General features: G+C 35.3%; 1 pseudogene; it reads right to left on the reverse strand.

Moving 5' to 3' along the window:
- Nucleotides 1–1,990: 1,990 nt before the first annotated feature.
- Nucleotides 1,991–13,733, reverse strand: LOC136200506 (uncharacterized; annotated as a pseudogene).
- Nucleotides 13,734–14,372: the final 639 nt, after the last annotated feature.

Here is a 14,372-nt window from a genome sequence, read left to right on the forward strand (position 1 = left end):
CGCTTGTTTTTAACTATAGGGCTTGCATCAAATACTAACCGAAACCACACATACGGAACTAGGAATTTGATATGATTAAGGCCTTCTTTCATTTCGCCACCATATAAACCAATAGGCTACCCGAAATCATTTTCCCTTGTTCCCCATTTTGAGCCTTGCCCTTCTTTTCCACCACAATATAACCCTATTCCATCACTTTGTATCCAAAAATCCCGGAATCTATGAGTTTCTAATAGATAAATATGAGTCTAAAAAAGAGAGCATCAAAGCAAAAACATATATATTCTTTGGCTCACACACATTACCCCCTACTAATACAATTCTCACATTCCAAAAAAAAAAGCTTATTCAAAATTTTTGAGAAAAAAGGGGAAGAAAAGAAAAGAAAGAAAGAAATAAATGGTCTCAACTACCCAATAGTGACTTAACATTTCAGAAACTCAATAAGATTCTTAAGCCTCATTTCCATCATAATCACACCAAACCTCAACCATTCATTACAACCCAATTAAGTCCTTTTGATCAAATCATAGTAAGGAGGCATAGTGGTAGAGGTTGGATGACCGTGCAAGCCCACGATAGTTATCACTTATGTTGGAAAATTGAGAGAAAACACCTTACTCCGAACACTTGAGCATAAAGAGTGAATCCTATGTGAGGTGTTTAACGAGTTCATTAAGTATAACAATTTGAAAAATGTCTCACTAATGGCCAAAAGTATAAATTCAAAAATCGTTTAGTTACTCAAGGTGTTTATCATGTTTCGGACGGCTCAAATTATGATCTTCTACATTGTTACTTGAAATGAATCATGTCTCATTGTTGATTTATTTGAGTGCTTGTTCTTTTAGCTTTGTTTTCAGATTTAATTTGCTTGAGGACAAGCAAAAACTTAAATATTTGTTTTTCATCAATGATTCCATGACAACTAAATTGAATATCCACAATATTTCGAAATATTGTGGATATTCAATTACTTTTAGTTTGCATATATTACATGAGCAATGAAATTTAATAGTCATGGAATCACTGATGAAAAACAAATATAAGATCTTAATGGGCAAAAATACTAATTAATTGTATTATAATAAATAAAAATATAGAACTAAATAAAATGATAACATATAAAGTTAACAGGGAAAGAATATAATATGATTAATTTAATTATGATGTTTAGCTTAAATTGTATATATTTGGTAAACGCTAAGTTTAAATTCGTATTATTTTGTAAACGTTAAGTCTATATTGGTGCTATTTTGTACGTGAGGCCTAAATTGATGCTATATTATAAACGTTAAGTCTAAATTGATATTATGTTGTAAGCGTTAAGCCTATATATATATTGGTACTATTTTAAAAGTTGAGCCTAAATTGGTACTTCCTCAAAAACCTTAGGCTTATTTTAGTACCTTATCCCTATAAATTATGACTATGTTCGAAAATAAAAACATAGATGTTTTATTTTTATAAAATAGGATAAAGAGTTGTCACTTAAAATTAGTTTAATCTATTTTGACTATTAATTTTAAAGAATCGATAGAAACAAAAACTTAATGATTAGACAATTATTTCCAAAAATATACTAGCTTAATATATAAGAACATAGAAACTAATAAATTATTTATCCAAATTAATCAAAAAGTATGCAAAAAGAAAAACCCATAATAATTTCATATCATGCAAAAACTTCAGGGTTTATGAAAGAACTTGTAAAAGTTGCTCCTACTTGAAGTGTTGAACATTTTTAAACAACTCCAACTCAGTCAATACAAAAAGTCAGTTAAAAACATTGATTATGAAGATGTTAAGAGTCCAGAAGTTACTAAATTTACCCACTGCTACTCCTAATGTTTAAAAACTAAAAGGAAAAAAAATGGCAGATTTGCTACTCCTAATACGAAGATTGTTTCAAACCATTGACTTCACAAAACCAATTGCTCCTGGTAACTGAATAAGCTGCCCTTTTCACGAAAAGAAATTCTTAGCCCATTCAAAAACGATAACGGAATAGAAGACTTTTCGGAGTTGCTATCCTGATAAGGATTTGATTCCCCCTTCTAATATCATCTAGGGTTAAACGTATCTTGTCCTCCCTGCATGAAGCGAGAGCAAATGCTGTTGAAATCTGCAAAATACAACTCCAATCCAACTCAATTAAGATGTGTTCAGTGCAATACCTGAGTTGTGTTTGCAGAGGTTTGTGAGAGAAACTTAACAAACTCTTCCTTCTTTCTCTCAAAATTGAATCTTGCAGAATTCAACAGCATTTGCTCTCGCTTTAAATCCTCTGTCAACTTCTCCTTTTCCCATGTCTTCTGTTTGAGTTGATTCTTAGTTTCCATGTAGCTATCAGGTGGATTTGCTGACATGGAAGTTTTTGGAAATCTTACATCAACATCATTCCTGTCGAACAAAAAAAATCCAGAAAGAAGAGATACCAAATGAGAAATACACACACAACACGCGCTCACACACACACATGTAACTCTAAACATAGGGTATACCAAAATATGTTATTTAGTAGCCAGATGCTTCGCATGAAACATAAAGGGCGGTCCGGTGCACTAGGCGTCCCCACTAAGCAAGGGTCCAGAGAGGGATCCCATCACAAGGGTCTACTGGGGGCAAGCCTTCCCCTACCAATTTTTTTTGGCAAGAGGTGGCTCCTAAGACTTGAACCCGTGACCTCTCGGTCACACAACAACAACAATGTTTACCGTTGCGCCAAGGCTCACCCTTTGAATCGACCATTCTAGAGAAAATACGTATTTCTTTTCTTTTGTATGATAGTTGTACAAAAATTGGGGGAAGAAAAATCCATGCACCAAATATCATGAGTTGAATTTGGAAGGTTAGAGGCTAATGCTATGAACTCTATAGGTGGCCTATTATAATCGAATTATAGCACATACAAAATTCTACAATCTATCACGATTCAGAAAGACATTTGTTTCTTAGTGCATTTAAACTACCTACATGCAGAAATCAAATTCCGAAATACCACAAAAGGAGATGCTGTAAACCAATGAAATTCACCGTTGGATCCGATTGGAAGACAATTTCATGTCAATAATGAAAGCAAAATACTTACCGATTCCAAAGGCTCGTTTTATGATCAATTTAGGCAAATACGGCCAAAATGGCATGCATATTATAATTCTGTTATCTTTTGAAGCTAATTGATCCGTCAAAAGTCGCACCAAACGAAGCGTTTGCTTAAATAAGCGATTGGCGGGTCAATTTAGCCTTTAGACTAATGTTATCTGGAGTTTTTGTGCATGCGCAGGGATAAGTTCGGGCGAAAAACACGTTGTTGGCATTCGGCATCCGCGTGGGGGCGTATCGGGTAAGACTGTTCGACGCACTGGCCTATTTTAAGCCAGCTCGTCGAGCAGGCTGTGCCTGCTTGCGACGAATTAGTCAAAAAGACCAATTTCGCCCCCATGACGCCACGATGGACCCCACAACTTCCTACCTACATAAGGACACGAAATAGGTCAAGAAAAGGGCCCGAGCCATGCCTATAAATAGGATTTTTCCAATGTAATTAGGCATCTTTTATCTTTGTAATTTTCTTAGCTTTTCATCTTGAGAAATCCTCTCCACCTCCTCCATATCCTTCAAACCTCCATTGAAGACACCTCCGAAGCTCCGTTCACCGAGGATTGCTCAAGCTCCATCCTTAAGTCCTAGGAAGACGCCTGCATTGGTGGACAGGTTCCCTGAAAGGGATTTTTCTTCTTTTATATTCTGTCTAGCCTCTGATACATGTTATGAATCCTAGGCTCATTGTAACTTCGTGACAATACTTTCATCTTTGATATATATTATAGTTCTTGTTCATTCAATTGTTTTAATGCTTTAATCTTTGTCTTACGCTTTGTCTGATTGGTTTAACTCATTCGATAATCCCAAAATCAAGTTGGCACATATTGCGAGCTGAATCTGACCTAGTCAGTGCCTATAGGATTGACGACCCTATAGAAGATTAAGCCCAAATTGCTGAGCCTTAGAGCTAGTTTCGGACTTACAACGGAATCACGAACTAGGGACTTTAGGAGGATAGGTCGGGTTAATTGCCTCGGACACAAGTGACTTAGGTTTTAATTCAATTGCTTAAACAATTTATTTTCATTATCATCATATCCCTTCATGTTCCTTCGGATAATTGCATTGGTAAAAGATCACTTAGGAGTAATTTAACTTAATTAGGGGTAGAGTAACTTAATTAGGCGTAGAATAACTTAGTTAGAATCAGATAACTTAGCTAGGAATAGTATAATTCAACCTAGGAGTAGATTAACTTAGAAAAACCAACTCAAAACCCCCTAAGCCTAGATAACACCTGAAACCAAGTAACTCGATACTTGCAGAAATAAATCCTGTGGACGATAACCTGGACTTAACCAGAAATATATTACTTTATAACGACGGGGTACACTTATCCCTTAGTGAGTCTCGCGGTGAGACTCACTAAGTTTTTGGCGTCGTTGCCGGGGATTTATTTCTTCTGCAATATCGAACCAAAGGTTGATTTGTTAGTTTAGGCATTCCTTTGTGAATATCTTTGTTTATATCATCTATACTTGTTGATATATAATTTCTTTATACTTTTCTATACTTGTTCATATCTGTATACTGTTACTTATCAACTTTTGTGCTAGAACTTCACTTTTTCTCAGCATTCTCTGATCAATGAATTGGCAAGAAAAAGTCGAGTGGCAAGCTCAAAAGTTTACTATCCCATCAAGACAATACATTCATGCCCTGGAGAATGAGGCTCCCAATCCCTCCATGGCCGACTTAAATGAGAAAATGGATATCTTGATGGCGAAACTGAGCCTCAACACAAATGAAAGTGTAAGTTTTGTGGGTAATCACCAAAGGTATAATTCTAACCCCAATTGTTACAGCTTTTATGATAGTGATTGGAGGAGACCTCAACACTCAAATCTATCCTACGGGAACCCTAACATGTTGAGGCCTCCAAATAGGTTTGTTAATAAGCACAGGGAAAACGAATTGGGAATGTTCCCTTACGAACAAGCAAGCCAAGTTCATCCATAACCCTCTAGCTCACGAGATGAGGTGCTGTCCCTTTTGAAAGGAATATCAGCCCGACTTACAATCAACGAGGAGGTTTGCAAGGACTTGAGCAACCAATTGGCTCAAACAAACCATGAGATGCAAGAGCAATCCCGAGATGCTCTCCCAGGCATAAAGGAAAATATAGAAATCCCACAAAGGGAATCAGCTCAAGCCATCTCCTTGAGGAATGACAAAAAGGTAGAACCAAGTCCACTATCACATGCATCACTCGAGGTAAGTGAGGAACCGGAAGCGGTAAGCAACCTCGGTTCAAAATCTGAAATTCTAAATCATGTGATAGAGATAAAAGATCAAATCAAAACTTGTGTATCTCAACTACCTTTTCCTCAAAAATTAGAAAAGTTTAGGTTTGCTTCATGCTCAGAAGTTTTCATTCTCTTCGACCTACCAAGAGAATCCAAAAGGGAGCAAACCAAACTTTTTCATAATATGTTTAAATTCGACCTCCTACTTTCATTAAACTTATTAGAGGCTCTTAATCCGTTTTGTAGGTACGGGTTATTTGTTAAGGAGTTCGAGTTCCTAACGCGAGTAGAAGCATACACCTAGGCGGGAATTCTATGTCGAGCTCACCGACTATAACGTAACGCTTCTTGGGAGGTAACCCAAGTTTTAATAAAACTTTTCAGGTTTATTTTATTTATATTATACATTGATATTTTAGTTTAGTTGTTTAGTTTTCTTTTATTTTATTTTATTTTATTTTATTTTAGTTTATTTTCATTTTTATTTTATTTTATTTTTTTAAGTGTTCAGGTTTAAAATAAAATTTAAAAAAAAAAAATAAAATTTGGCCCCAGGAGGCCCAACTCGCCGAGCTGGGCTCTGCCGCCCAGCTCGCCGCGAGCTGGGGACTGCTCGTCGCGAGCTGGGCACTGCACTCAGCCCGCCGTTGGGCACTGCGCCCAGCCCGCTGCTCGGCCGAGATAAGCAACGGTTCGGATTTTTTTTCCGAACGGAGCTGAAATAAATAAATAAATAAAAAAAAAAAAAAAAAAATGGCACCGCAAATCATCAAGTTTTTGGTGATTGCGATAAAATCAGTAAGTTGTCTTCTCCACCCTAACTTTTTGCACATGCGCTTGATGGTTTTAGATGTAATGTTGGAACTTATTGCATATTTTAAGTGTGAGGAGGAGGGGTAGACAAACTTACAAAAATTGTATAATTTTTAAATTTTTGTTGCGTCGTGTCTAGTTTAGTTTTGCATTTTTCGGGTTTTATTTAGGTTTTGCATGTTTAGGACCTAAAACCGTGAACCTCCTTCGAATCTAAACTTCGTTATTTGTCCTTGAGGACTGAGAACCGAATCTAAGATTGCATGACAACTAGTTTAGGTGTAGGACACAATCCTGGTATCTGTAAAAGCATGAGCTAAAGTTTGCATTTAGGCCCTACTTTTGAAGAAATGCTAAAATCATTACTTAGGTAGATAACTTAAGAATTGAAGGCATGTGATGTTAAACTTGAGTTTGGGGAAAACTAGTAAACACAAAATTGAAACCCAAAGAATTGTGAGTTGAATTTGAGCCTAAGAGCGAACATCAAAAAGCTTTTTTTCTTGACATTTTTGTGTGAATGCTTTGACTTGTGGAAAGATTACAGATTTTGCACCTAATACTGTGTTGAACCTACATGCAATGATTTGAGATGATAAACGATGAATCAGCCTCATTAGAATTAACCCTTATCTTTACCTTATTTTCTCTTTTTCATCCACTCTACGAAGCCCCTTTGAGCCTATATTTTTGTAGTTGATAGATTTTTCTTTCGTTCTAACCCAATTTTTGCAAACCATCATTTGGTTTGCTACTTAATCCTAAAGTTTTTGCAAAGCTCACATCGAGCCTTTGTTGTTCTAGCGCTTTATCTTTGTTTATGGCATCATAGTAGCAAGCCAAAAGGCTAAAAAGTGAATGAGCATTATCCCAAAAAGAAAAAAAAGGGGAAAAAGAAAAAAAAAGAAAAAGAGAAAAACAAAAACAAAAAAAAGAGAAAAGAAAAGAGACGAACAAAAAGGGGAGAACTTCATTCCCCAGTTCTTAAAATCAAAACGTCTCAAGAAAACGTCCAAAAAAAAGAGATAATGAATGAATAAAAAGCTCAGTCACTTCATATTTGCTAAAGCCATTTGAACTTTGTTTTTCTAGAACTATTAACCCTTGTTGTACCTTTAACCCTCTAAACACATTACAACCCCAATTCGAGGCTGTTTTTGATATCATCGGAGTCATATAGCATAGTAGAGGAACTCGGATGAACGTGCAAAATCAACGTAATCCTAAGCAAGAACATAAGCCGAGAGTAAACACCTTAGCCACCAAAATTGTGTAAAATGAGTAAACTACCTATGATGAGGTGTTTTACTTAGCGATCCCCTCAAGCTCGTTTAATTGAACATGTGTCCTTTTTCTTAAAACATATGACCTATGATAATTGAAATCTGGCTTTTGGATATCGTGTCTCTACTTTGTATTTCCGAATGCATGTAATTACAGATGCTCGAAATTGTGTCAAGCACCTAGTCAAACCGGGAGGTTTTCTAGCTTGCTTGTGATTGCGGGTTTAGTTTTTAGTTTACTTGGGGACAAGTAAAGTTTTAAGTGCGAGGAGGTTTGATAGGGGTCAAAAACCCCTATCTTTGGGTACGGTTTTAGGACGGGTTTTAGCGTTATTTAGTTAATAAGCGAGCAATTCTCGCATTTAAATACTTTTGTGTGAGTTAGTTAGAAATTGGAAATGTTTTATTTACTTTTCATTGTTTAGGATCGTTTTATGATCAATTTAGGCAAATACGGCCAAAATGGCATGCATATTATAATTCCGTTATCTTTTGAAGCTAATTGATCCGTCAAAAGTGGCACCAAACGAAGCGTTTGCTTAAATAAGCGATTGGCGGGTCAATTTAGCCTTGGACTAATGTTATCTGGAGTTTTTGTGCATGCACAGGGATAAGTTCGGGCGAAAAACACGTTGTTGGCATTCGACATCCGCGTGGGGGCGTATCGGGTAAGACTACTCGACGAACTGGCCTATTTTAGGAAAAGAAGATGCATCTTACTGGTGCAGCTTTTAAGAAAGAAGCCAATGTTTGTACCAAACCTGTTGGTAACAATTCTTTCTCTTCAAATCCAAGGAATTTGAACTTTTTTTTTATTTTTCTATTGCAGTGAGAAATCATATTCAATTGGATTTTTTCCTTTCTTCCTTTTTCGTACGAGTGTACAAAGAATTAATGGTTTGATTAGTGCCTCGATGGCTTCTTGGTGAAGTTAGTCGTAATTTTTTTTTTGGTTTAATAAGTCCGTTACCTCATACTAGGTCTAAATCCTAAATTGATTAGTTGTTCTTGTTCAATTGCACTCAATATACTCTTGTTTTTTTAATAGAAATTGTTTCAATATACTCGTGTTTTTCATTAGAATTTGTTGAAAGTAAAAAATGGAAAATACTTGTCAAAGTGGTCACTCTTCTTTAAAAAACCAACTAGATAAATCCTTGCTTGTTTAAGAACTAAAATTCCGAACTTTAATAGTAATCTATTAGTTTAATTGATTAAATCACTACAAAAAAATTGACTATTGTGGACCGTTAAAATTGTCCCCAAAAATCAGAAAAATTGTCCCCTATTCTTTTGGAGACAATTTTTTTCGTCCCCTTGTTCCATCCCCTATGCGAGCGTACCCTATTCTATAGGGGACAAAAATGATGACTCGTCCCCATTTTTTTGAGACAATTGTCGTCTCCATTTTTTGGGACAATTATTGTCCCCATTCTAAGAGACAATTATCGTCCTCGTTTTTAGGGACGATTTCCGTCCCGTGTATAGGAGACGATTTTTGTCCCTACTCTTAGAGGATAATTTTTTATCCCCAAAAGATGGGGCGACTGTCGTCCCCATGTAAAGGAGACAAATTTTGTCTCTTCATTACGGGACAAATGCCATCCCTATGGAAAAGGGACAACATTTATCCTAAAAATTATCATTAGGCGTTTTGACAAAATAAAAGAAGAAGCTAAAAGATATATGAATATTTGGATTGAAGAGAGCTACTTCAAAATCTCACAACTGCTAAGAACATTTTCATTAGATAAGTGACATGAGAGCTTGATGTCAAAATATTATACAACTGCATAAAGTTGACAATATAAGTGTCCATGCTTAACATCTAAAATCAAAACTCAATTGATCCTAATAGATGAAATTTTGATATTGAAATATAATAATCCTACATCTTGCTATATAGAATTCTACTCATTCATTAATAGATTTACAATATTTAACAAGATGCATTCTTGAATAATCAATGTTAATTACAGGTTACGAAAGATTCACAATGGATACTACTATCCTAGTAGTGTAATCATTAAGCAAAACAAGGAAGAAACGGTGAATTACCTTGTCATGCATTTCATCCAGCAATGGCTCGTCTGTCCATTTCCTGAAGACAAATTAACAACCAACTAACAAACAAGAACTAGAACATTTAATAATTGTTAGAACTCCAAACATCAAGATACACTGTCAAACCTCATTCATGTCACAAGCCATGTTTTTCAGAGTGCCTAACCCTTCTGCTATGACATCTAAGCCTTGATCCCGCACGAAGTCAGATATATATTATATTGATGAACAACTAACGCCACGTCACCACCAAAAAAAGAAGTTCACACTAATTTCACTGATATGCTCCAACTAAAACTATGGCAGATTATTGCATTTTAACATATGACAGAAAAACATAGTCTAAAGCGTAGTTCGAAGATAAATAAATGCACAAGCTTGCCTGTTTCACTCTACGTGTCTCGCACTCCTGCCTAAATCAGTCCGACTCTTCAGATTGCTGGAAATATTCTTTAATAAAATAATTGGAAAATCATCGTGAGTATCATATTCATCAGGGTATACTTCAACAGTCAACTTCAAGACAGATTGATAAATTACCATAAGTGGAGTCAAATTTGATTCCAGCATGAGAAGTGGAAGGTGCCCAATCACTAGTTTGTTTAACTGGCCCCGTACTTTCATCTCGTGTTGCTTCAATCCTGTCTTTTAATGCAGAAACTAAATCGCTACGAGCTTTGTTATTCTCTTGAAAGCCTTTTGACCTAGAATAGAGAAATTTAAACTAATTAGCTGCTCCGTTTTCTTCTTCTCCGGGGATTTAAAAATTTGCCTGGATCAATCAAATTTAGGACCACATCCAAACAGAAAATGCCAGAAAACTAGGGGGGGGGGGAAAGCAAGCTATATGGCAGACCTTTTTGAAGGCAAGTCTCTGTAATTTGGGAATTTCCTCCAGCAATCGACCCTTTATTGTTCGTATCTCAGCCTTTATAGCAATAACGGTAGCCCTATTTTTCTCCGCTGCTGCCAACTCCGACTTCTACAATAATTTCCAATTTCAAAATTGAGAACAAGTACTTTTGTAGTCCTCTGAAATCTATCAGCAACAAAGAAAAAAAAGAAGAGGAAGAGGAAGAGGGGATAATTACTTCAATAGTAGCATCAAGGTTAGCCTCAACGATGTCGTAGAGCCGAGCAAAAGCACATTGTGATGCTGGGATGATAAATCTACGAATGCCGCCAATTTTCATTGATTTTACAATTACTTCAATCCTTGAAATGGCCTGCAAGCAGTTTTCAACAAAATTAGATCCATTTATATTATCTTTGTAATTCCACATTTCAATTTCACTAGTTATTATTAGTATTCTAAATTGACATCAAATTTTCCCATTCTGACTACAAATCACAAAATGTTCATCAAATCCAATAGACTCCGGAGCTCTATAAGAATAATCACAAAACACTTTCAAATTAGTATATTAAAGCGACATGTATCAACATTTTAAGTGGAGTGCAATACACAAATTGGCCTATCAGATTCCAAAGATGAAGGAGCACAATAGCATAATTGTGGACTCAATATATCAATCTGATGGATAATGTTTTCCTCTCAACAATAGCATATTAGCTGCTTTCAAATAGGCTTCCCTAGCAATGTAGGAGGTCCATTTGATACTGATTGATGCATTTTTCTAGTATCAGGTGTTTATCCAAAATCATCAAATCCAATAGACTATGGAAGTTCTATAACAACCATCACAAACATGATTACTCATGAAATTAGTCCACGACTTCAAATTAGTTAATAAAACTAGCACGTATCAACATCAAAATGCATCAATTAAAACCAGACATCCTCACAACGAATTCAATGACATTTTAAGACCATAAAATGCATCACATACTAGTCTATAAATGAAAAGAAGGAAACTGAAGCAAGTAACCTATGAAAAGCAGCAAACACGAAAGCATTAATTAGCATATATATAGATAGGAATCCAAACAAGAAAAGGAAAACTTCCAATAGGGGCTAGCTCGGATTCAAGCATGCTAGAAAGAGAATCATCCAATGGCCATACAATAACAATAAAATTGTACACCTTTTGGTTCAATTTTTGCTATTGGAACTCTTATAACTAGTTAACCTTAACACAATAGCCATAGTATCAGAAATAAACACTCAAATAGCATGTGAAATTTCCAATCTCTATACTCATATTCATCCTTATCTGTTTTATTGTCAATCATAGATAATGCATAAATAATTTGGATAGAGACCTCTAATTCAGTATAAAATCAGACACCAATTAGGATATTAATCAAATGCTGGCCATGAAAGAAGGTTAACAAATAGTCCTGAGTAACTCAACATACAACAAAAGGAATAAATTAAATGAAATTTTAGAAGAAAGAAAAATACCCAAATCGAGGTTCCTATCTCCGCAGGATTCCTGAAAGTGTTACAGTTGCACTTCATAAAATACTTCGAAGCAACATAATGAACCTAGTAAAACAAAAGAAGGGCAATATATACAACTCTAGTTAGCCAGATGCTAGAAATAAAATTGTGGAAAGAACAAGTCTGAATATTTAATAAACAAGAAACAAGATGAACCAACAATGACCCATCTTGCCCAACCACTCACCCTATATTCACAGATAGCAACTATCTTCAACACAATGAGGGCATAATTATCTATGTATGGAACTATATCAATATCACCGAAATATTTTTCTTCTTTCTTTAGCTTTATATGTTTATTTCATTTCCATTTAGTTGAATAAAACATGGTGTTCTAGTGATCGGTTAACATTTTCAATTGATAATAATTTTATTAGATTTACTAGTTTATAAAACCAAGCATGAATTCCTTTTCCATCCTCACAAAAGCTATGAAAGACCGAGCCACTATTTCCACAGATCTTATCAACTTATGATGCATCCAGTTTATACCCACAGCCATCCGCTCTGCAAAATGGTTGCCAGCAGAGGGAATGCCAATAAAACGTTCTAGCCGATCTTGTCACTTACTCGATAAAATTTCCCCTATCGATGCCTCTACTAACAGTTAATGGTTATGGACTAAAGTTGATGTTTTATGCCTCCTGGACATAAAGCTTCGATTTCAAACCCCCAAATTATATATACTTAATCATCTGGATGCATACACTCTAAGAAAAATTAAAATTAAAATTATCAAAAGCCTAAAATTTATCCAAAACCCCAAATTATATATACTAAAACAAATTGAACTTAAAATCATAGACGTTAGTAATACAATCAACGAAATCAAGCCTTCGATTTCATGTAATAGTTGAAAAAAATTTGAAAAATTACCTCAATATGCAGGAGTTAGATCACATCCATTCCTCGTTGTTGACATGATGTAGCCGTCGTAACCACAACCCCTGCTAACAGGTCTGCCATCAGTTTATACAAAGAAAAAGGAACGAATAAATAAAGGAAAGATTAGAGAGAGGTGATTGGAGAAAGAACCGTGAAGTATACATGGATGAATGAAGAGGGAGGTGATGGTCGTAAATGGACCAAAGAATAAGGAGGCGGGAAGCAGAAAGAATCATCTAGGTTAAAAATATTCCATCTCGAGGACATCTTCCATTTCTGATTCAACGTGTTCTTATAGTTAATCTTTAACAAATAATATAGTAATAATAATATATTACAAATACTTTTAGCAATCAATTTGCTAAAAGGGCACTAAAATAGATCCATTAGAGGGAGACAAATACAAAAATAGTGAAACAAATATGTTACCTCACCAATACAACAATAAAAGATGAGATACGGAGCTTCTGATATTAGGAATGATGAAATTAACTAAAGAAAGAATTATGTTCCAAAAAAATTTAGTAGCATCCAAATATAAATTGAAGGATATAGTTGCTATTATTGCATACCATCACATGAACACAACAAAATATCCACACGCTAGCAAACTAAGATTGGGGTAAAAAGACTGCCCTCAAATTAAATACCTCTATCTCTTTTTCAACAACCAAAAATAGAAAGTTTGTTCAAGCACCTGAATAGATGTAATCTCAAGGTTACATGGATCCTTCATAGTAGCAAAAAACAATGTGTTCAATCTACCATGGTACAATTTCTCCTTGACCGCATCAAGCTACTATCTCGACGTGCCAGTCAAAGAGGAGCAGGTCGAGTGAAGAAGGAGCAGTTGAGAGGAATAGCTCCAACTGTCGAAGGGCTACACATACTAGCAGGTCCAAGTCAAGACGCGAGGACGAATAGCACTACAGTTTTTTTATTAGAGCCATGCCAGAATTTGAACTGGAACAGGGGAAACAGCTATTAGCAAAACTATTTAAACTATACTGAATTAAATTTTGTGCAAAGGAATAACCATAATTTGGCCGGCTTCAGTAGGATTATAGGTTCATAATTGGCAAATATCAAATTCATATATGCTTAATAAGGAGGAAATAATGAATGTAAGAAAATATTAGAATGTCGCTAATGAATCTGCCAAATATAAAGTTTATTTTACATTTATAGGAGGATCTTATGAGCTCCTTCAAAAAGTCTAATCTAGATCCTCTACATCTTATGAAGAGGTAGGTAGTACAAAGAAAGAACCTCTATATATATAGGAATGTATAGTTTAGCATACCACTGTGTAAAAAAGAAGAAATTAAGAAATTAACCATACCATCTAGAATTCTGAAAATTCAAGAAGTTTGCACACTCAAACAAGGCCTTAGTTGTCATCCCCTTTTCCAACCTCCAAATGTTCAGTAATGGCAACTTCACTATTCTGCTTATTGGAAAAAAAATTAACGTTTCTATAAGGCTCGTTTTGTGATTCTGTTAAATCTTTGCTAATAACATCACGAAATCAATTCTTCAAATTAAAACAAAAACCCTAACATGCGA

This window comes from Euphorbia lathyris, chromosome 7, assembly GCF_963576675.1.
Source record: "Euphorbia lathyris chromosome 7, ddEupLath1.1, whole genome shotgun sequence".
Taxonomy (NCBI): Eukaryota; Viridiplantae; Streptophyta; class Magnoliopsida; order Malpighiales; family Euphorbiaceae; genus Euphorbia; species Euphorbia lathyris.